The sequence below is a fragment of the Cryptotermes secundus genome, unplaced genomic scaffold (genome assembly GCF_002891405.2).
Source record: "Cryptotermes secundus unplaced genomic scaffold, Csec_1.0 scaffold719, whole genome shotgun sequence".
Lineage (NCBI taxonomy): Eukaryota > Metazoa > Arthropoda > Insecta > Blattodea > Kalotermitidae > Cryptotermes > Cryptotermes secundus.
The window spans coordinates 563,949-589,127 of NW_019719368.1; the positions used below are offsets into that span (position 1 = coordinate 563,949).

General features: G+C 45.1%; 1 protein-coding gene across 4 annotated transcripts in view; it reads right to left on the reverse strand.

The window, feature by feature from the left end:
* Positions 1–25,179, reverse strand: part of LOC111865139 (protein N-terminal asparagine amidohydrolase) — a 228,724-nt gene that overhangs the window by 130,009 nt on the left and 73,536 nt on the right. For all 4 annotated transcript variants that reach the window (XM_023852947.1, XM_023852913.2, XM_023852938.2 and 1 more), the window contains one exon: positions 126–226. The gene's annotated coding sequence lies outside the window, so the exon portion shown is untranslated. The remainder of the gene's footprint in view (positions 1–125; positions 227–25,179) is intronic.

Below are 25,179 nucleotides of genomic sequence, written 5' to 3' on the forward strand. Positions count from 1 at the left end.
TGTCATCCACCATCGTCAGAACCCTTTAGAAAATACAACATGTACAGAAGTCAAGTTTCGTGAGATGCATTCAAAATTAGTTTCGTAAACAATGAAATCACTGCCTTCATTAAAATGAGCCTTACCTTTCGTTTAAGCTGAAAGTTGCCTAGCAACGACAAACACCTCTTCTAGAGCCCATCTCAGCACAACGAATGCTTCTTAACAGACGTTCAGGTTACTCCACCTGTAAGGAGAGACCTTAGATACATAACATTTTTACTCATGGCACCTAGACATATCTGAATCAAGCTTCCATTTCCACCGTCACTGCAGGAATCCTGTAGAAAATATACTGTGGCATGCACATCAGTTGCTAGGTAACGACCACGAAATAAGCGACTACATAACAGCCGTTGCTAGGTAATTGCTCCAACAAACACGAACGCAACATTTACACGGCATCAACTGCACTGCAAGAAAGGAGCTGTGTTTTCTACGCGGTCCGTGTCGAGATGTTATATACAGGACAAGTTAGGAGCTGGAGTTAGTGAAGAATTAGCCGGTGAGTTAATGAGCCAGAGAGCTACTGGGGCTCAGTCGTTATGAGTTGTTGTTAGAAGCTGGTAGCTAAGGCCGGGGAAAGTAATGGAACCCAGAGGAAGGGGAACGTCAGCCGTTGGAAACCACTATCAAGCAACGACTAGTGAAGACTACAGACTGAGAAGACCTAGTGTGTCCTATAGTGATATGTGATGTGTACAAAACACTGAGAGCTGAGTCCTTACTTGTCGTTACGAGTTTAAGTGCTCAATAATTCCGACTGCCACACCAAACCCCGTCTATAGTCACTAAAACCGTGACAGTATGAAAGAATTAGCAATACTTTTAGATCTAAAGAATTCCTCTTCCGGTAAAACGTACAGAAAGGACGCCAGATTTTTACTTACGATGTTTGACGTGCGTCCTCCTGGTTACAGTGCAAATGTCCAGGTGATATCACAATTCGTCCCGTGCGCGATGCAGTACTGCGGCGTCGACTTCAGTAAACGCTCGTCAGGTTTGTTAGCGTAGTTTGCTGAGGCACTATTTTACAAGCCGGAAGGTCGCGAGCTCGATTACCGATGTTATTGGATTTTTTCAATTTACCTGATATTTCTAGCCGCATTATGGGCCTGGCGTCGACTCAGCCTCTACCAGAAATGAGTATCACAAAGATTCCTGGGGGATGATGGTGCGGCCGGCGCGTAAGGCTGACCTCACCGCCATCTGTGAGCCGATGGGAGTCTCGACGTCTCACAAGCCTATGGGCCGCCACGGCCTGTTACAGGAGTAGCTGTCACTCTGTTGAGGACTGTTCGCAAACATTATGTGGACTCTCCGGCTTTTATGCCAACGAATATTTAAAACTTGGTCCCATCGTGACAAAGAAAATTACAATACAAATCTTCATAATTGTAGAAACCTCAAACCTCATACAGGTAACTTCTAAGTAGAGGCAACGCTATACAGAATTTGTATATTAGAACACATCGTACAATGAGAGACAAGTTGCTTAGGGTAACCGAACTATCACATTACATGGTGTCACAGTCGAGGAAGCGATGTAAACATTATCTTTTAGAAAACCCCAATTTTGGTTTAGTGTGGAGGTGGAGTCCAACTAGGTCGACTCGGCACGGCGGCCACTGACTGGCCTATTGTAGCCTGCCCCGGGTGATTATGATGATGGAGAATTTGGTGGAATGAAGATTGACAGGGGAAACCGAAGTACTCGGAGAAAACCCGCCCCAGCGCCACTTTGACCACCACAAATCCCACTTGACCAGACCCAGGATCGAACAGGGGCCGCCGCGGTGGGAAGCCAGCGAGCTACGGCGAGGCCTTACAAAACCCCAAAATAAGACGTCAAGCAGAAAGACAACTGTGCAATTGGTGGCAAACGAATTTGTCCCCCACTTCATATGAAGGTCCAGGAAACTGCTCTTCCAAAACCGTCCTAACATCAAACTGAGAAGTTGTGGAGCACAATCTGATGGAGTAAATAACGGAAGGAGTCAGAGCGCGTGCAGGTACATCACAAGGAAGACGGAATTTCTCCGGCGATGGAGTCGACTGTGCGTTGCGAGCGACTTTGGCAGCCAGTTACTTCACCTCGGGAGCTGCAGTGAGACAGGTGACAGCCAGCGAGGTCGTGAAGCCGTGAACATGGGAGGTGAGTGTTCTACGGCGTTGGAAGCCGTTACCGGGCGACAACCGGCCAAGAGAGCAGACTGAGAAGACTTAGTGCATGCTGTAGTGAACTGTAAAGTGTTTGAATTAGCGATAGCGCTATAGTTACTTGTAGTTACGGTCTGTAAGTGGTCAAATATCCAATTACCAATCCAAACCCCGTCTATAGTCACTACATAAAATCGTGACAATATTTGAAAATTATATTTTTAAAATATGATACCGTGATTATTTTGTTGTACGCACGAGCTGTGGAGCTGTACGACGTGTTCACCTGTTGATGGCAACCAGTTGGGCCGCGAAACATGCAGTCTTCGAATAATGCTTTAGAAGCGTGAAGAGAGGTTGCACAAAGGGGCGGTGAGAAGAGGTTAGTATAATACGAGTAATACTGAGCGCATGATAGTCGATGAATCTCGCCATGTCCAACGCAATTAACAGTGGTCATATGGACAAAGCGTGGACGGACACGCCAGCTGCTCCTAAAGTGGCGATGAGGGGGCGTGGTGGCTGCACATCTGCTCCTCTATATCTATAACGTCCCTAATTCACGCGCATTCACTGCTCGGGCGTTAACACTTAGAGGAGAAGAGCTTCATATGCAGGATTTGAGCTTCTCACATCGGTGGTTATGAAGAGTTGTCTACCGGGGTGTAACGCCGTGTAGTCCGTTGAAAGACAACCGACGTTTCTGAGGAACATAACGCTGGTTTCTTGTATGGCTTGACCCTGATAATGGAGGCGACATGTTTCTATGAAACGTCGGTTGATATTCAACTGATTACACGGCGTTATATCCCAGAAGTTACGAACTCTTAAGGAGAAAACTTCGGATCTCAGCGATCCAAGTCAGGAACTCAAATCCGTGACTGATGGAAATAAGATGTATTTTGCAATGAAGAGGACTGTCCTCTGATGATGTGCCGTTATGCAGTCATATAGAACTTTACCGACTTTTCGAAGCAATTATCTGTCTCCATCTTCTGGTTGTATGACTATTTAAAGCAGCCAACTAACAAGAAGCAAGCAGACGGACAGTAATCAGTAATCAGTAACCACTGCGGAACATTGAAGACATCAGGTTCGTCCGAAACGACGTTAACTATCAGACTACACGGCGTCATATCCCAGAAGATTGGTATTCTTCATGACCATCGCTGTGGGAAATTCATATCCAACGGATTCTAATTAATTTTTCAATCGGTCGGGTAAACTGCTGTTGGCCCTAGCCAGCACATTCATTCCCTGTTTCAAGTCCCGCGGGACTGACCATATCTTACTGTCTCACGACTGTGGGGTCATACTACTCGTTTCTTGTGTATCCTACCAAAATATAAACCAACAAGTTCTGCGAACAACTGCCTATTTGCTAATGGCTGGACGACCGAGGGGTCGGAGTTCGAGTCCCTGTAGGCAAGAGGTGAGTGGTCAGCTTCACGCCCTTGCCGTTTTACCCCCGGATGAAGAGTTCCCCGGTAATCATTGGATAGAAGGCTAGCTGGGCCCCAGAGCCGGTCTGGACGATATGGAGAAGAGAAAATTCTGACCCTACTGGGACTCGAACTCCGACCCCTCGGTCGTCCAGCCCGCAGCCAATCGCTATACTGACAGTGCTACCCCGGCTCATAATGGCATTAGTAGTATTACTGTCATAGCGTCAGTTCGGGAACTGTGTAAAAGCATGTCCATATCACAAATTAATATTCCTATGATCCTGTAATCGGCTGGAATTCCTTCTGCACGAATATACATGACTTAGATCGAAATAAATGTACTCACTCTTTGAGTTAGTACAATTAGTAGTTACAATTCTTGCGCGGAGAGAGAGAGTCATTGTATGTGTTCGAAGTGACCACCATCAACGGCTAAACAGCGTCGATGCCGCCGAACTGCTGAGCGAACTACGGCTGTCAGTGTGTCCGGTGAGATGCCTGCACACGACGCTTCGATGATTTCTCGTAGCGCGTTCAGTGTAGCTGGCTTTTGTCGATAACCTTCATCCTTCAAGGTTCTCCATAGGTAGAAGTCGAGAGGTGTTAGTTCTGAAGACCGTGGTGGGTACACAATAGCACTTCTTCGACCTATCCATCGTCCAGGTAGTGTCATTCAAGTACGCCCTGACATCTCGGTGGTAGTGAGGTGGAGCACCAGCTTGTTCAATTCGCCGTACACTTGATCGGCTTACCCCACTTTCGCGTGCACACTGATTTACAGATTTTTGCGGTGATCGTGTAAAGTGTTGCAACACCACAGCACTGGAAGCTGGACTTGTTACTATCCGTGGTCGCCCAGATCTTTGATTACGCACATCATGAACAGTACCGTCGGCTTCAAATTTATCCCAAATATGGGCAATTGTTCGACGTGTTGGTGGCTGAGTTCCAAACTCATTCTGCCATTGTCGTACCTCTTTAGTGTTTTCGTACTTCCAGTAACACTTCAAGACAGCCTTGCGTTGCTCAAAAAACAATCTTTCAGCCATTGTTGCTGTCTTCTGCTCGCAGCGCGCACGCGGCACGACACTCACGTGACTCATGTGACCTTCGCCATCTGTTGAGAAAACATTACCCTACACTACCGCGCAAGAATTGTAACTACATGTCATTTTGTTCCAAAGATATTGACTATCAAAGAGTGAGTACATTTTTTGGACCAACCTGTGTACTTACTGAAACATTAAGTATGGGCTATTTAAACATGATAAAAGAGTCTCGAGTTTCCGTGTGATACTTTACGACAATGTCAGTATCTATAATTCACAGGATGCCCCAGAAGGAAAGATCAGTATTCCGGCAGGTCACAGTATCGGTCACTGTAAGCAGTGTATATGTACATGTGCCCTATTCCGAAAGGTTTCCGAGATACAGATATTTCAGTACACAGTGCACAGTACAGAGTACACTGTACACACTGGCAACACGCCATGTCCTCACACGAGTTGCGAGGTGCACTGATGCTGACGGTGGAATTTTCGAAAATGTATTACACTGGGTAAACTGTACCAACTTTGTCACTTGAACAACAAATACCAGTATTAGAAACAGTACGTAATATCTCTTTCTTACCAACAATCCTGGAACTTTACAATGAAATAGCCCTATCTCGGAAACCGTTCGGAATAGGACTCATGTAGATATACTTTTCTTTTGCTTAGAATGACCGATACTGTGACCTCCTACAATATTGACCTTTCCTCCTGGGACACCCTGTATAGCGTCGAACGATGATTCAAAATGGATCCTGAAATGCTCCTAACCTAATCGAGGTACTAACCCAGAATTTGTATATAATGCCATGGAAAACCTCAGTCAGGACAGCCGGTGACCAGGCCGACAATCGAACCAAGCTCCTTCCCAGTACGATTCTATAGAGAGCTACCGCTGTGATAGCCTACTTGGCGTCTCTTAGCACAGCAGTACGAAGTGTCCTCAGATCGTGGATGCAGACATCCGCCAGGCACGGAATGGAGATGTGAAATAATCGAAAGAGAAATAGCGGACAGCCGAAAAGAGGTTGTAAACTAGGTTGGCGTCCTTTACAACGGCCTCGCATTTTAACGGATGCTTTACATCGGCCATGGGAACAGCTGAAGGTGATATGAAGTGACTTTCAGGAGTTAATAGAGGAATCTAAATACTATATTGTGACATGACGCCTGAACGTCGGAAGTGTTCAGTCAGACAAGCATAGCCAAGACGTTCATTGCTAGACAACGGCTAGCTAAAACATGTTTCCGTGGCAATGAATATGCTTATACAAATACAAGAGTTGCGTAGAAATAACAGTAATGGGACCCATGAAGGCAGTGGTCTCTATGGGGTTCTGAGACATGTACGTACAACACGTAGTGCATTTCTTAATATTGTGTATTAAAGAATTGAAGTGTTAATCAGATCAGATTCGTTGCCAAGCAACGACTAAGTAAGCAGACGTTGAAGACTTTGTGTTTTATAATTACAGTAATCTTTAGAGTGTTATAACCAACTATAGTTATGACTTGTGAGTATCCAATAAATCTATTCACCAATCCAAACCCCGCCTACAAGTCACTAATAGTGGCAATATGCTGATGTATCGTCAACAGAATGCAGGGCAAAATCATGACATGAAGATAGCAGACAGACAGGTTTTGAAAATGTAGCACAGTTCACATATTAGGGGACGACTATAACAAATCAAAACCTGCTTCAGGAGGAAATTATGAGGAGACTGAAGTCGAGTAATGCTTGCTTCCATTCAGTCCAGAGCCTTTTTTCCTCTCATCTGCAGACTAAAAATATAAAAATTAGAATGTACCAAACTATAAAGTTGCCTGTGGTTCTATATGGGTGTGAAACATTGTCTCTGACATTAAGGGAGGAACATAGACTGAAGGTGTTTGAGAACAGGGTGCTGAGAAGAATATTTGAAATGTGCCACATTTTCAAAGGATCCATTGCTTGTTATATTCCAGTATTTCACAAATCGTCAAAACGTTTTAGCCTTAAATTTTATGACAATAGTTCTACAAAGGTAAAACACAAACATCTGAACAATAATACAGTAAACACGTGCAGCCATATCCCCCCGTAGAACACAATGTGAGGATCGTGGGAACATGTAGAAGGCACAAACTTTAAGGTATTGTTCAACCGGATACAGCTCAAACTGCAGCTCAAAAGGAAGTAAAACAGGAGAATGTCAAATTTCAATGTCCCGTTCATGCGAGTAGAAACACCTGCATGGGTTTTATCTTTGGAACAATAATTATGGCGCGGTTTTTCAAAGTAAGTGCCGCGACCCCACAAAGAGGTCACGATATCCGCAGAGGCAAGTTGCAAGCATTCTCGAAAATTATTTAAAATATGAAGCGTTTTACCTTCTGGGATATAACACGCGTGCTTTAGGAAAATGCAGCTACAGAGGAGGAACAATTTCAAAAAGATTTCGTGATTGTACAGGAACACTTTATAGCTTACTGTAGGTGTACTGAGGCTGTAAAGCTATTTAGGTTCCTGCTGTCACCGTACAGCCTGATAAGAGACCTGCAACAGTGTGCAGAACTGCACTTTTCCTGACTGTACAGGAACACTTTATAGCTTACTGTAGGTGTAGAGAGGCTGTAAAGCTATTTAGGTTCCTGCGGTTACCGTACAGACTGGTGGGGACCTGCAACAGTGTGCAGAACTGCACTTTTCGTGACTGTACAGGAACAGTTTATAGCTTACTGTAGGTGTAGAGAGACTGTAAAGCTATTTAGGTTCCTGCGGTTACCGTACAGACTGGTGGGGACCTGCAACAGTGTGCAGAACTGCACTTTTCGTGACTGTACAGGAACAGTTTATAGCTTACTGTAGGTGTAGAGAGACTGTAAAGCTATTTAGGTTCCTGCGGTTACCGTACAGACTGGTGGGGACCTGCAACAGTGTGCAGAACTGCACTTTTCGTGACTGTACAGGAACAGTTTATAGCTTACTGTAGGTGTAGAGAGACTGTAAAGCTATTTAGGTTCCTGCGGTTACCGTACAGACTGGTGGGGACCTGCAACAGTGTGCAGAACTGCACTTTTCGTGACTGTACAGGAACAGTTTATAGCTTACTGTAGGTGTAGAGAGACTGTAAAGCTATTTAGGTTCCTGCGGTTACCGTACAGACTGGTGGGGACCTGCAACAGTGTGCAGAACTGCACTTTTCGTGACTGTACAGGAACAGTTTATAGCTTACTGTAGGTGTAGAGAGACTGTAAAGCTATTTAGGTTCCTGCGGTTACCGTACAGACTGGTGGGGACCTGCAACAGTGTGCAGAACTGCACTTTTCGTGACTGTACAGGAACAGTTTATAGCTTACTGTAGGTGTAGAGAGACTGTAAAGCTATTTAGGTTCCTGCGGTTACCGTACAGACTGGTGGGGACCTGCAACAGTGTGCAGAACTGCACTTTTCGTGACTGTACAGGAACAGTTTATAGCTTACTGTAGGTGTAGAGAGACTGTAAAGCTATTTAGGTTCCTGCGGTTACCGTACAGACTGGTGGGGACCTGCAACAGTGTGCAGAACTGCACTTTTCGTGACTGTACAGGAACAGTTTATAGCTTACTGTAGGTGTAGAGAGACTGTAAAGCTATTTAGGTTCCTGCGGTTACCGTACAGACTGGTGGGGACCTGCAACAGTGTGCAGAACTGCACTTTTCGTGACTGTACAGGAACAGTTTATAGCTTACTGTAGGTGTAGAGAGACTGTAAAGCTATTTAGGTTCCTGCGGTTACCGTACAGACTGGTGGGGACCTGCAACAGTGTGCAGAACTGCACTTTTCGTGACTGTACAGGAACAGTTTATAGCTTACTGTAGGTGTAGAGAGACTGTAAAGCTATTTAGGTTCCTGCGGTTACCGTACAGACTGGTGGGGACCTGCAACAGTGTGCAGAACTGCACTTTTCGTGACTGTACAGGAACAGTTTATAGCTTACTGTAGGTGTAGAGAGACTGTAAAGCTATTTAGGTTCCTGCGGTTACCGTACAGACTGGTGGGGACCTGCAACAGTGTGCAGAACTGCACTTTTCGTGACTGTACAGGAACAGTTTATAGCTTACTGTAGGTGTAGAGAGACTGTAAAGCTATTTAGGTTCCTGCGGTTACCGTACAGACTGGTGGGGACCTGCAACAGTGTGCAGAACTGCACTTTTCGTGACTGTACAGGAACAGTTTATAGCTTACTGTAGGTGTAGAGAGACTGTAAAGCTATTTAGGTTCCTGCGGTTACCGTACAGACTGGTGGGGACCTGCAACAGTGTGCAGAACTGCACTTTTCGTGACTGTACAGGAACAGTTTATAGCTTACTGTAGGTGTAGAGAGACTGTAAAGCTATTTAGGTTCCTGCGGTTACCGTACAGACTGGTGGGGACCTGCAACAGTGTGCAGAACTGCACTTTTCGTGACTGTACAGGAACAGTTTATAGCTTACTGTAGGTGTAGAGAGACTGTAAAGCTATTTAGGTTCCTGCGGTTACCGTACAGACTGGTGGGGACCTGCAACAGTGTGCAGAACTGCACTTTTCGTGACTGTACAGGAACAGTTTATAGCTTACTGTAGGTGTAGAGAGACTGTAAAGCTATTTAGGTTCCTGCGGTTACCGTACAGACTGGTGGGGACCTGCAACAGTGTGCAGAACTGCACTTTTCGTGACTGTACAGGAACAGTTTATAGCTTACTGTAGGTGTAGAGAGGCTGTAAAGCTATTTATGTTTCTGCTGTCACCGTACAGACTGATAGGGACCTGCAACTATGTGCAGAAGTGCACTTTTCACTGAATGAGATGAGATTAACGTACTGTCACGTATTTAGGGTAACTATTAACGAGGTTTGAACCGGATGACTGGATTTACTGACACCTATACACTCACTAGGAACTACAGGCAATGACAGCACCATCGCTGATTTACATACTTCACAGTTCACCGTTACACACTCACTAGTGTTCTCAGTCTTCACTAGTCGTATCCTGGCAACGGATTTATAACAGTCTCACTGTCACTGAAGCACATACAAAGTCTTCTTTTCACAGCCTAACTCCTTTCTTGCCATCATCTGCCAACCGCCAACTCCCTACATTCAATTCTCTTCTGCTGCAACTGCCAATTATCCCGTTGCTAACTCTTCTCAATTACCTTCGCAGAGCCCAATTCTCGAATAACTGGTCATTTGGAACTCCAGAACTCAACTTACTCTTCTTTACAACCACTTTGCACGGACCGAAGAGAAAACACCGTTTCCATCAACAATCCCATTTTTGTGTTTACCGAGCAGTTGCTTAGAAAAGGGTTCTTCTATTGTTGAGTGCGTATTCGTTGCTGCGAGAATATGTTTACTGAGCCGTTGCCTAGCAATGGACGTCTGCTCTGGCTCCACTATTCCGGTGTTCAGGCTTCATGTCACAGTATCTATATTTATGTATTATTTTAAGGGGTTTCACTATCAGAAAATTCGAGAACCTTTGCATTATGGCAATGCGTAATAAATATAAGCACAAGAGCGTTACAAGGAAACAGCAACTTTTCCTCTAAACAACGGTTGTCTTGTGTTTTCTTGTTAGACAGATATGCCCTGCTTCTGGCACAGACACGAGATGTGAAATTAACAGGATACACTCACTTAACAGCAAGCGAACTAACTGAATTCGGTAATGTTCCTCTTCAGAAGCGTCAGCTCACTGACTGATGGTACTTGGCCGTCAACACAACAGTAAATAAATTAAATCAATCGAACTGTTCACGTTGACTTCACTGACTTGATAGTTGCCACATATTTCGGTCCAATATTTGGAACCATCGTCAGGGAGTCTCATCAAATACGTCTTTTGTTTTTTTTTATTGCTAGTGGGTGGTACTAAGTCCCTTGTACTGCAGCCACTTCTGGCCTATTGTACCAGCCCCAGATGATAGGTGAGGGTCCTTGTGGAGCAATTGGTGGAATGAAGATTGGCAGGGGAAACCGAAGTACTCGGAGAAAACCTGCCTCAGCGCCACACTGTCCACCACAAATCTCACTTGACCAGATCCCGAATCGAACCCGGACTGCCGCGGTGGGAAGCCAGCGACTAACCGCTTGAGTACGTCTCTTGTTACTGAACTGTCCCAATCGATAAATTCCCCGCCTCCTACGAAACCCGTAAGTTCATCACCGTGCTCACAACAGCTCAACATCATAACTTGAGCCAAGCGAATCCAGTCTACATCCTCACCTCCTGTTTACTTACCATTCGTTTTAATATTCAGCCGGAATAGAGCGACTGCCTACGGGATGGATGACCAAGGGGTAGGAGTTCGAGTCCCGGTAGAGTCAAGAATTATCTCTCCTCCACAGCATCCAGGCCGCTTTTGGGGTCCACCCAGCCTTTATCCAATGTGTACAGGGGGCTCTTTCCCCGGAGGTAAAGCACTAGGGGCGTGAACCTGACCACTCCCCTCCACCAAGTGCCAAAGTACGGATCTATACATCCACTCCCCCATAAGCCTTCATGCCTTCGTGCTTAATTAGTTAAGCATAAAGGAGAACTTTGTATTTGCAGGAAACGGGGGATCATTCTGCGTGTAAGGCGACAAGGGCGTGAAGCTGTATCTGGACTTAATATGCATGGAGGCATATCTCCACTGCCCCGTGCTTTACCGTACTCTTGCAATTTCAGTACAGAATTAAACTTCCATTCATATTCATGCCCCAAGTGGTCTCTTCATGAATTTGTATGCATTCGTCATATCTCCAATGTTCATTACGTGGCCTGTCCACTTCACACTCCTTTAATTCATCTGCTTAATCACATCTGGTAAAGAGCACAATTTATGAAACTCTCCGATTTTTCTCCAATCTCCTTCCTCTGTACCTTAAAAGTTGTCCCTGTGCTCAACTAATTAAGCACTATGCCACGAAGGCGTATGGGGGAGTTGATGTATAGATCCCCGTTTTCTTCACCTAGGCACTAGTTGAAGATGAGTTGTGAGCTTCACGCCCCAGCCGCTTTACCCCCGGAAAGAGTCGCCGGTACCCATTCGATTGGAGAGGAGGCTGGGTGAAACCCACAACCGGTATGGACGTGGAGAAAATTCTTGACCATACCGGGACTCCAACTCCGACCCATCGCTATTCCGAATCCTTCCTGCTTCCTTTACGTCCAACTATTGTGCCTTGCACCCATGGGCAAGCCAGGATTTTTTCTAGGTGGGGAGGGGCCATAATGTTATTATAATCTTGCGTTTAAGCCGCTTAATGCTTTTCTATTTTTTTTTTTTTGCATTACAATTCATACATGTATTTCTTTTAGGCCGATGCTTTGGATCCACTGAGAGATAACACAGATACCATAAAGATAACACAGGAACTTTAATCGACGCTAGTGAGGAGGTTGGTCCAGACGTAAATGCAGAGAAAACTAAGTTTATGCCCAATACGAAGGTTTAGTATAAATGTCGATCACCACTGCAGCAAAAAAAAAATGTATTACTTAAATTCTATACATAACAGACATGTCCAAACTGTGAACCATAAGCCCAATGCGACCCTTTCGAAACGTTAGGGTTAATAACAGAAGAACCTGCAGGTCATTCCCTTTTTAGCCTACTTTCATTACTTTTAAAAAACAAAAGTAAGCTTATTCGATCACCTTGCTGTCTGTATATGTATCCCCATATCAACTTTTCAATGCCTGAAACAATTTTTATGAAATGTGATATGTACATCATGTCAACTGAGCTCATCTCAACGGCCTACGCAATAAATGTCTCTCATCAGTCTCTGCTGCTAGGCAACGGCTCGGTAATCACGTCCCCGCTTCAAAGAATACACCAAATATCAGAGAATTATTGGACGTGTCGTTTTCTGTGCGGTGTGTGTGGTAGCAAAGGAGGGTCTGTGGGTCTATCTGTGAATTCCCCTATCGTTGCTGGCAACGACTCCGTAAACACGTTCCGGCGGTAATAAGGAATTCTTGTAGGCGTCGTTTTCTATGCAAGCCACGTCATATCAAAGGAAAGTAGGTGTTCAGTCAGTTGAGAGCTGCAGTTGTGACAAGCAAGAAGCCGGGGACAGTTCCAGAAAATAGATGGAGGGGAACGTCCGCCATTAGGAGCCGCTACAAAGCAACGTCTAGTGAAGACTGAGAAGACTTTATATGTGCTGTAGTTACGGTGATCTTTGGAGTGTGTAACTGAGACTGTCGTGGTTGTTAGTAGTTAAGACCTGTAAATCCAATTACCAATCCAAATCCATGGCCATACTCACGTGATGACGTGACACTATTAAAAAAAACTGCATGGAAAAAATTTACCTAAACATTGCAACTAAGCCACACATTTCTGAAACACCGAAACCGCCATAGGCAGCTCCGGAAAAGTTTGGACACTCCTGATATATAATGCATGGTTGCATGGAAGGAGAGAGCTTGTTCCACGGTGACTATCCCCGTATCGAACTCTGAAGTTGGCGATACTTCGTACGAGAACTCATTATGGCTACTTTCCTCAGAGAGGTCAACAGGAACTACATGGGAGTATATTTATACCACTCACCAATTAATCTATGTCACTGCATGGTGGGCTCTATAATATAAATTACACTACATAATAGTATATAAATTCTCTGTACATGGAAGTCATTATACATAACGCAAAATGTTGCTAATCTCTGCATATGTTAGTACACAAAAACGTTTTTCATACAAACGTGTACACACATACAATTTCGTATTCCTTGTTGTTAACACCGAATAGACTGGACGCAGCTTTTCGTGGTTATGCCTTCACACAGATGCTAGGATAGTACTTCGATTTTAGCCAGGATCGCTTCCTTCGAAGTCCTTTTCCCAATTTGTATGATTCGAGGCTCTCACAGCGGTGGTTATGAACAGTTCTCTCTACTAGGATATAACGCTGTGTAGTGCGTATGAAAGACGGCCGATGTTTCGGAAAACATATCGCTTCGATCTTCAGGGTCGAATAAGCCAAGCAAGAAACCAGCGCAGAAAAGTTACTAAGCAGAGCTCTTGAATTTCAACGGACTGCAGGGCGTTATAACCTAGTTGTTAATTGCTGAATCGGTCCTGTCATCAGATGGGACACTAAACACATATTTCATGCGGGTACTGCGTCATTATGCAGTCAATAAGATTCTATTGGAGAACAGCTTGGTTTACGACTTCCAATAGAATCTTAACAAACTAACTATAAACATTTTAAAGTATTGGAACAGCCGCTGCAGTTGTAAAGACTTTAGATTTTACAGCCAGTTGTATATTATTTATATTGTATGTATATATTTTAACTTTTAGAACATGTACTGTAATAGTGGCTTCTAACTGTGTTGATGTAAAGGTGTCCCTCTGAAGACCGAAACATGTAAGGGCAAGAATAATTGTATGAAAATCATAACCAGTCACACTGAACGGTACTATTTAACTTTCCATGACACTGAAGATTTTATGTGCTACGGTCACAGTAATCTTGAGAGTGTAAAAGTTAATAGTAGTTACGACTAATGAAGAGTCCAGGAGAGATTTTAGTTGAGTTCCGAGGTTCCAGGATGATTGAATAAGAAATGGTAAGAAGACTTCATGCCGGTCACGCTAGCCGAGCGGTCTGAGGCATGTACTGTCTTCGCTCGCTGGGAAGCCGGGATCGTGGGTTCGAATCCCACTCAGGGCATGGATGTTTGTGTGCGTTTTTCTGTGTTTGTCTACAGGTAGAGGCCTTGCGACGAGCTGATCACTCGCCCAAGGAGTCCTACCGAATGTGTAAGATCTAGAAAAACCGAAGTGAACGGAGAAGTTCATGGAGGTAGGCCTAGGCCCACTGGGGCTGTAGTGCCAAGGGGGGGGGAAGACTTCACAGTGATTTGAAGTGCTAATTTCTGTGTTGAAATCCGTTGCTAGGAGCCGACTAGTGGAAAGTCTGTAAATCACCGATAGCGCTGGTTCAGTGTAATTAAGAGAACTTATAACCAGGGGCCAATAAATTCAATCATCCGATCTGGATCCGTTATAACCCCCTTAACACGTGACAATATTTTACAACTAACTCCATGGAGCTTTGTCCTTCCTGACAAACCGCCAGTCGCTCAGCTGCTCAAGAACGTTCCAACATTTTATGGAACCCACACGTTCATTACCGTGTTCACAAGAGCCCGCCACGGACCAATATCCTGAGCATGACGAATACAGTCCACACCCCTCCATTCTATTTCTCTAACATCCATTTTAGTATTATCCTCAGACTTAATTCTAGGTCTTCCTAATGGTCTTTTTCCATCTGGACTTCCCATCAAAATTCTATACGCCTTCCTCTTCCCCATGCGTACTACACGCCCTACCAATCTCATCGTCGACTTGATCATTCTAATTATATCTGGCGAAGAGTACAAGTTATGAAACTCCTCATTATGCAGTCACTCCTGTCACTTCATCTCTCTTCTGTCCAAACATTCTCAACACCCTGTTCTGAAACATCACCACTCTATGTTCCTCCCTTAATGTCAGAGACCGAGTTTCACACCCAGACAGAACAACAGGCAAAATTACAGTTTCGTATAAAAACAAACTCCGTGGCCTGTAGTTCGCAAGCGAACTATACCGACTGAGCGACCGCCGCTTGTCGGCGAAATTAATGCCAACTTTAGCGGATAGAGGGTGGGCGTCGTCAGCGCAACGGATCCCTACTATAGTTTCGTATACTTTAAGTCATATTTTACAATACAACATTTCTTGATACTAAATTAAATGTGGTTCATATCGAGCAGATAACATTAAGAAAAACGTCACGGGGACATATTCTGACGCTGGGTGACGGACAGATCTATACCAGGGCCGTGCAGAATGGGAGCCTTTGGTACCTGCGGGAGCACCTCACTACAGCATTACATGGGAGGTTAGGATTAGTGCGGTTTTCAGCTGAGAAATCCAGTTACAGTCAATCCGGATAGAAATATTAAAAAATTCTGTTCACAGTTGAGTGCACACTTTAAAGAGACACGTGGGATTTAGGAGGAAGAGGACTTTCAGACTGTGTTCAGGGCAGCTGGAGAGACTACCTGTATTATTAATTTTACCATTTATTTGTTTTCTAAGTTTTTTCTTCTTTTATGACTATTTTTGATTCGTTAATCCGGACTATTGCTTCATATGACTTCCCCCACAATTAATCTGAATTAGCGTGGGTTCACTGTAATAATAAATACAAAAGTAAGAATATGGGTAAACCTCTAACGGGGTGATTCCCATACCAAGTTTCGTGAAAACATGTTAGGTCTTTCGGACGGTAGTGACGTAGACCAAGACACCACATGACAACATGCTTGGTTCCTGTGATTAGATAATGTGACAGGAGAACCCCACAGGCAATATCTATCGAACTATCGGTAAAGTCAGAGTGAGCCTGGTTATGGAGCCGAATTACGACAGCCACTTAACCTAATTTAAAGTATGTCTGATGGCAGTCTGAGGCTGATTTACTGGGAACAGTTTTGTCCAAAGCTCAGTTATCTGACAGCAGTTTGTATTTCGGTTTGAGTCACTGCTGCCATGTCATATGTCGCATTATTGGATTTATGAATAATGGATTGGGAAGGAAGCGGTCGTGACTTAATAAAGCTACTAATCCTGGATGTCTGGAGGGACTGAAGAAAAACACCTCAGTCAGGACTGCCGGTGTCCCCAGAGTTTCCGCTATGCTAAACCCCTCTCTTGCTTTATTTTACTATTTGTCGGTATCTCATAATTTATAACGTCGGATGCTATGATAATTGGTCAATACGGAACAGAAAAAGTTGTGAAAGGAAAGGTTTGTAGTCTAAATCAGGGTACTATGCCATAATGTTCACGCAGGCACTCAAGAAAACAACGAAACATTTCAGTAAACATGGTCGGTGTCCTCAAGATACTCGAACCAAGCACTGAACACGAACAGAAATTTCGGCCACAACCTACTCGGTAAGAGTATATTAAAAAAAGTAAAGCTATCCCTGTAACAGGTCGTGGAGGCCCATAGGGTTGTGACACAGCGAGGCTCGTACATTTTCTAGACAATCGGCTCACAGATGGTGAAGTTGTCAGCCTTACACACCGACCGCCCTTTACCCCCAGAAAGATTCCTGGTACTCATTTCTGTTAGAGGCTGAGTCGACCCCAGGGCCATAGTGCGGCTGAAAGGATTAGGTCAATTGAAAAATCCAATAATCTAATCGGGAATAGAATACGTGGCACTCCGGCTTCCAGCATAGTGCCTCAACCAACTACGCTACGGCGTGCCTCTTTAAAAAGTAAATTACAAAATTTGTACCGCGAGTGGGTGTGAACCATGGTCTCTGACATTAAGGGAGGAACATAGGCTGAGGGTGTTTGAGAACAGGGTGTTGAGGAGAATATTTGGACCGAAGAGAGATGAAGTGACAGGAGGTTGGAGAAAACTGCATAATGAGGAGCTTCATAACTTGTACTCTTCTCCAAGTATAATTAGAATGGTCAAGTCAAGGAGGATAAGATGGGCAGGGCATGTAGAACGAATGGGGGAGAAAAGGAATGCACACAGAATATTGGTGAAGAAGCCATAAGGAAAGAACCACTGGGTAGACCAAGGCGTAGGTGGGTGGACAATATTAAAATGGATCTTAGAGAAATAGGATGGGATGGTATGGACTGGATTGATCTGGCTCATGATAGGGACCAGTGGAGAGCTGTTGTGAACACGGTAATGAATCTTCGGATTCCATAAAATGCTGGGAAATTCTTTAATAAGAGCACAATTGGCGGCGTCTCAAGAAGGGCTCATCTCCATGAGTGAGTGAATGACTTGACCCCTTAACCCCTTATTATTTCACTTACAGCCATTTCCTATCTCTCTGGCCATAGAAATGACCCTTTTTAAGGGACTCACAACCTCTCACAGTTCTCCTTACTCGTTTGAATTGCTCAGGGCCCCTCACTACATATTCGTATCACTTCTTACACGTTCTGCTTACTATCATACCCTGAACAAGGAGGCAGTTATTGCCTTCGAAGCGCTGCAGCTGCGAATGTATGATGAAAAGCATGATGCAATAGAATGGCAGGGTGGCTGTGTCTTTGGTGGGGACGTATCATAGACCAGGGATGCGTTGAGACACAGCTTTGGAGCACCTCCTCGTGGTCCTGCTGGGCAACGACAGTCCTGGGGGGTCTGCATTAGCGTGAACCTCCGGGGCTGGCGGCCGAGTTTCCATAAAGGTCAATGGCCATTTGGCCAGAGCCTCCCACGCGGCGGCATAATGACACTTGAGCTTCATTACGGTGTACCCGGGACGAATGCGGGAGAGCACTCCTATGGCGGTAGCTACGGCTATTTGAGTTGTCTCCCTAGAGTACCGACAAGGTGCCGCAAGCCTTAGGGCTCAACACTCTAAAATGGTTTCGACCAACCCATGTGGAGGGGTGGGAATGGGGGAGCTTTGTAGCAACCTCCAGGGGCGATAATCTCGTGTAGGATGCCCTGGTCGCAACCTCATGACAATTAGTATCGCACTCCCATTTGTCATCTGGGATACCCCCTCCCCCCGAACATGCACTCTTGGTACTGGAGGCTTGTGAGGGTTATACTTGTACAGGACCAACCTCCTAAGCCAAGGTGTGAGGCATCGTGCCGAGGGCTGCATGGCACTGGGGTGGTTATTGGCCGGTGTCACGAACGATCCCCTCGGGGCACCAGGCAGCACCCCGTTGTATTTATGCCTTCCACCCGTATGGGGCTCTGCGGGTGGTGACCTTTTAAATCCCCATTACTCGTGGGACGAAAATGAAAAAGGGACCAAACAAAAAAACCGATCGTAAGGACCTTAAACTGAAGAGGGACCCCCTTTAATGGGATCCCTACGAGAAATGCTTCAACAGGGGGCTGGAAGCTCTAGTGAACCATTAAGGGGCTCAGAAGCAACCGGCGAACCTACTGTTGCAGTCTTAGCCAAATGCAGGGGTGAACCAATGATTCAAAACCTACCAGAGGCAAAACCAAAAACTGCTCTGTCGGGAGTCGTTAGTACTGGCACACCACTGCAGGCAGCCGGTACTTCCAACATACCTGTGGCAGGGGAAAGACTGGGACACCTAGGCTCTGGAACAGGTTGGCCCCGTTTGGCGAAGAAACCCTTGTCGGGTGCCGCTAAGCGGCAGTTACAACAGGCAAAAGCTGGGACAGGCAGAGCAGGAACTGGGAGCGGTCAGCAACCGGGAACTGCAAGCTCGTCCAAGCAGGGAGAAACCCCCACCAGCACCTTTAAGAGGCCAAGGTTGGAGTGCAGTACCCCTACAGAAACGGCCAGAACTCTGAAGAAGCTCAGGGACTTACAAGGAGGCTCTGACCAATATAAAAGTAGCTATCTACAAGGATACTTACCTGAGGATAAGCTTACCGAAGACGACCAAAATTCCATTCTGGAAGCTTTGGACGAGGTGTTACGTAGGACTCCAAAGGTAGAACTACCACACCTAAAATCATACTGACTGTTAGGAGGTGCACTTCTCTATATATGTGCCGACCAACAGTCTGGTCAGTGGCTCATCAGAGCCATTAAGAACCACAGGCTTCAGTCAGGGACCAGGCTGAATGCTACTGATGCCAGGAACCTGCCAAAGCCTGTTAAAGTAGCTATCCGGACTAGGGATAAAATTGCCCCAAACCAGGAAGAGCTACTGAAATGGATTGCAGATCTTAATCCAGGACTCCATACAGAGAACTGGAGGGTGTTAGACAAGCAATCTGAGTCGAAAGGCCAAAGGCTTATACTATTCATAGACCGGGACTCCTATACTATTATACAGAGGACCGGTTATAAAATATTTACAGCACTCTCACAGGGGACTGTTAAGGTGCTGGACGATCCTGGAGTTCGGCGCCGGGCAGAACCCGTGACAGACACTGTATCTTCTAACTCAGTCTCTGAGGAGGAAGGGGATGATGTACCCAGCCCCTAAGATGACCGAAGTAAAATGGATCAGGGGACCTCTTCACATGGAACCCAGTCCGAGATAGAGGAGGGACATAAGATGGAAGTTGATACCTCCTCAATTGGAGGAGATCATGAGATTTCTTCAGATCAACCTGCACCACAGTAAAGCTGCCACGGCAGCTCTGTGTCAACATCTAGCTAAGGGCAAGGCAGACATAGCACTTATTCAGGAACCTTGGTTATACAAGGGTCGAATAAGGGGCTTAAACAATACGGGGAGAACAGTTGACTCTGTTGCGCCCAGTAATAATGCAAGATCTTGTGTTTATATCAGGAATCATGTTAATGCCTGGCCTTTGCTGGAGCTTTGTTCTAGGGATACAACAGCAGTAAGGATAACATACCCGTATCGAGAAGGCAGCAAGGAGCTGATTGTTGCTTCAGTCTACCTTCCATATGACTCGGATGAACCACCACCAAGTAAGGAAATGAGGCACATCATAGACTACTGCTTTAGCAGAAAAAAGCAACTCATCATTGGGCGTGATGCCAACGCGCACATTTTGTGGGGGAGCACCGTCACTAACCCAAGGGGAGAGAGCCTTATGGAATTTCTGGTGAGTTCGAACCTGAATATTCTAAACCATGGTAACGAACCTACCTTTGTGGTTTGCAATAGGAAGGAGGTTACTGATTTGACACTAGGGACTAATAACATAGAAAACCTGGTAAGTAATTGGCATGTATCTGATGAGCCGTCTCTATCGGATCACAGATATATATGCTTTAAAAAAAGTAACATCACAGTAGATCAAAGTACTTACGGGAATTCTTAGAGAACCAATTGGGAGTCTTACAAAGACGACCTAAAGGTAAATCTGGAGGCCATCTCGCGTAATATACCCACAATAAAGGATGTTCATCGGTCCGTTGACCAGTTGCAACGGGCTATTATCTCGTCCTTTAATCAGAATTGTCCGGCTAGGACCACTCGCGGACCAAGGAGTACACCTTGGTGGAATAAACAGCTGAGTGGGCTTAGGATCAAAACAAGAAGGCTGTTTAATACAGCTAAAAGAACAGGGCAGTGGGACACCTATAAGGAAGCCCTGATCTGTTACAAGAAAGAAATAAGGAAAGCCAAGCAATCCTCATGGAGGAGACACTACCAGGAGATCAATGATGTACCAGGCAGTACCAGACTCATGAGAATCATGGCAAAACAGGCGACCAATAAGGTCAGCACAATTAAGCTGCCTAACGGACAGTATACTCAAACAGGAAGGGAGACGCTGAATGAATTATTCAGAGTTCACTTTCCTGGTTCAAAANACAAATTGGACAATGGACAGGGTCAGCAGAACCTGGACACTTGCCAAAGCAAGATGGACAGGGTAGACTGGGACCTGGCCAGAGTCATAATTAATCAATCAAAATTAAGATGGGCACTGAACACACACAGGAACATATCAAACCATAAGCCATACCTCAAGCTGACGTCTCCCATCTTCGGGATGAATTAACAAGGAGGAGTTCAGCATTTTATATCAAATATTTTAACATTTTAGCGTTTTAACTTAAAAATAGGTTCGGATGAATAGTGAGAACTTGAGAGTGTACTCAACTATCTTAGCATGTTTTGTGCTTTTACACGTCAACATATCGTAGCAACGTCCACACGACAAAATTGTGAACATCAAAAACAGTGACAGTGTTTCCATAATTGTAGCAAGTGCCTCTGATGATGGTTGTGTCAAACCGAAACATGTAAGGCAAAAATAATAATAAAAAGTGACCTACAAATTGTTACACTCGACGGACCTTCTATTAACTTTAAGACCATTTAAATCAGCGGGAACGGATGGAATTGTACCGGCACTTTTGCAACATGGGGTAGAACTTTTAGTTCCACACCTATGTTGCATATATAGAGGCTGCTTGGCATATGGTTTCATCCCCACAGCCTGGAGGCACGTTAAGGTGAAGTTTATTCCAAAGCCAGGGAAACTTGATTATACCGAGGCTAAGGCTTATCGCCCTATCAGCCTGTCGTCTTTCCTTTTGAAAACGATGGAGAAACTAGTGGATAGTCATCTCATGGACGGGATATTGAGGACATGTCCTCTACACCAAAACCAGCATGCCTACCAAACAGGTAAATCTACTGAAAGAACACTACATAATGTGGTAACACGCATAGAAAGTCCGACTGAACACAAGGAAATTGCATTAGGAGCATTCCTTGACATAGAGGGAGCTTTCAATAGAACCTCATTTCATATAATCAAACAGGCCGCTGGAAGGCATGGCATAGAGCCTGCAATATGCAGATGGATCAATGCTAAGCTAGAAAGCAGAACCATAGCTGCTACATTATCGGGAGAGACCCTGGGGGTGTCCGCGTCTAGGGGATGTCCGCAGGGGGGCGTACTTTCGCCTCTGCTGTGGAGCCTGGTCGTCAAAGATCTCCTGTGGGGACTTAATGATGATGGGTATTATACAGTAGGATATGCTGATGACATAGCAATCCTCATAAATGGAAAATTCCTTTCGACCGTATCAGAGCGTCTTCAATCAGCTCTGTACATGGTCCAACGATGGTGTGAAAGAACAGGTCTCTCCATCAATCCCAACAAGACGGTAATCATACCGTTTACTAGGAAGAGAAATGTAAAGGGTCTTAAGGAACCGATTCTCTTCAATAAGAAAATCCAGCTCTCCAGGGATGTCAAGTACCTTGGTCTAATACTAGACAAGGGACTGACATGGAAGAAGCAGCTGGACAAAGTAAGTAACAAAGCCTATAAGGCTTTTTGGACATGCAGGGGCATGTTTGGTAAAACTTGGGGACTGCAGCCACACGTTGTACGTTGGATATATACTGCGGTTGTGAGACCTATAATTACTTATGGTGTCACAGTATGGTGGCCCAGAGTTAAATTCAAGACAAGCAAGACAGAACTTGGCAAATTGCAAAGGTTGGCTTGCTTAGGTATAAACGGATCATTTCGAACATCTCCAACAGCTGCACTGGAGATACTTCTTGGACTCCGCCCACTGCACATACAGTTGGATGCGGAGGCCAAGGCAGAAATTTACCGTCTCCAGTGCAGTGGACATTGGAAACCTAGTTCTGATTGTTTCGTTCATGCAGACATGACTCAGACAAGAATAAAGAACCCATATTGCAAATGGGGTCTGACAACATGATACTGAGACATTTGTATAAAAAACCCTTCACGGTCAGATTTCCTGACAAGAGTGAAAGGGAAAAGGGTTTTCAGCCCGACAGAAAGGGGGACTAATCTGGTATACAGATGGTTCCAAGATTAATAAGGGCACTGGAGCTGGTGTGTACTGCCATGGCACGAGGCGGAANGTAGGAACATCTACATTCTATTTGAGAGCCAAGCAGCACTCAAAGCACTTGACAAACACCAGATCAATTCAAAATTGGTCTGGGATTGCCACCAAACCCTCATGGAACTTGCCAAACATAACAGGGTACAACTGATATGGGTTCCGGTGCATGAGGGTATTGCTGGAAATGAAACAGCAGACCAATTGACTAAGATTGGAGCTGAATATCCGTTCATAGGACCTGAACAAGCCTGTGCCATCTCTATAGGAGGTGCCAGACAGGCAATCAGGGACTGGACAAATATGAAACACAAGAAATACTGGGGATCCTTGACTGGACTCAGCCAAGCAAAGGGACTCATACGAGGACCCTCTACTAAAATAGTGAAGGAACTGTTGAAGTTACGCAGGAACCAGCTACAATGGGTGGTAGGACACTGTCACCTCAAGAGACACTTCTTCAAATTGGTACTAAGTAAGAGTCCCACTTGTGAGAGGTGTCAGATAGAAAATGAAACAGCCACACATGTCCTATGTGAATGTGAGGTTTTAGCTTCTTTAAGACAATGTCACTTGGGTCAGTATTTTATGGAACCAAGTGACTATTTCGACGCCCCCACGTCCAAAATCCTGCGCTTCATCCGAAGCGTGGGGTTGCTGAGGGAATAATTAAAAAGGGGAAGCACAATGGACCACTGAGGTCTAAGTGCAAGGGCCGAGTAGGCCTACCCCTTCATACACACATACATACATACATGATGCAATAGAAAATGCAAGATCCAGAAGGAATAAAACTTATCACACTAGAGCTACAATGTCTTTTTCTCATTTACTGATTCCTTTATTTCCTTCTCTGTTTCTGTTCTCACATTTATTCATTCTGTTGTGGTCTGCTCGCTGCCATGAGGAGCCGCTACGGTTGGTATAGTGGATAGGCTACGAGGTGACTAACCGAGAAAATTATTTTCTTTTCTACCAGCTCTTTGGGTCCACCCAGCCTCTCGTCCCGTAGTTACTAGGGATTTTCCCGTTGCGTTAAGCTCCCGGGGCCGATCAGAGTGGTCCGCGTGTTATAAGGCATGAACTCTCTTCTTTCGTTCGTTCGTTCGAACTCTGGAATCGTGTGTTCGAATGCCACTCAAGGCATGGATGTCTACATGTGTTTATTCTGTGTTTGCGTTGTTCTGTATCTAGATAGCGTCCTTGCGACGGGCTGATCCCCTATGCAAGGAGCCCCACCGACTGTGTATAGGATAAGAAAGTGAAAAAGCGGACAAGTTCCAGCAAAAGGGCTGTAGAGCCATGGGTGGATGAGCGGACGGACGGACAGACAGATAGGCAGGCAGACTTCAAGTTTCTCGCACAGAACGTCAAAGATTCCCACCGTCGTCACATGTTTATTTGCTCGGAAACTTGGTCCAGTACACAGGGTGCCGACATGTGTATGACGCATGTCCATATCAGATTTCACATGCAGTGGCTCATCATTTACATGACACAAAATTCTAAATAAAGATTTTATGCAGCCACAATTTTATCACACATTTTTTTAGACCTAGCGCACACATGCAATTTTTAGTTGGCCGATAGTTGGGCACCTCGCCGAGAACCACTGCGTTTAATGGGAGTGCGCACACATAACGATAGTTGTTCGAACAGTCGGCGAGCAGTTGGGCTCTACCTCAACTGCCCGCCGACCCAACTGTTGGTGATAACGCCGGGGTACATGAGCTGTTATGGCAGTGCGCACACATACAACTGGAAATCGGGCACGATTTGACCTTCAGTCAACAAGCTGTGTCTTTTCCTGCCTGTCTTCGCGCTCGCTCTGGTTCCTCTAGTTGCAACATGTGGGATCAAAGCATCGGAAAGCTTATAGAAGAAGTGGAGAAAAGGCCAGCTCTTTATTTAAAATCGCGTAAAGAATATTCTGATATTAATTATAAGAAGAAGTTGTGGGAAGAGGTGTGTACCGCTTTGATTGAAAACAGGAATGGTTTGGCTCCTGAAGAGAAAAAAACTGAATGTAATTATCTGTACTTTTTTTTTCCTTGGCACTACAGCCCCAGTGGGCCTAGGCCTACCTCCATGAACTTCTCCGTTCACTTCGGTTTACTAGATCTTACACATACGGTAGGACTCCTTGGGCGAGTGATCAGCTCGTCGCAAGG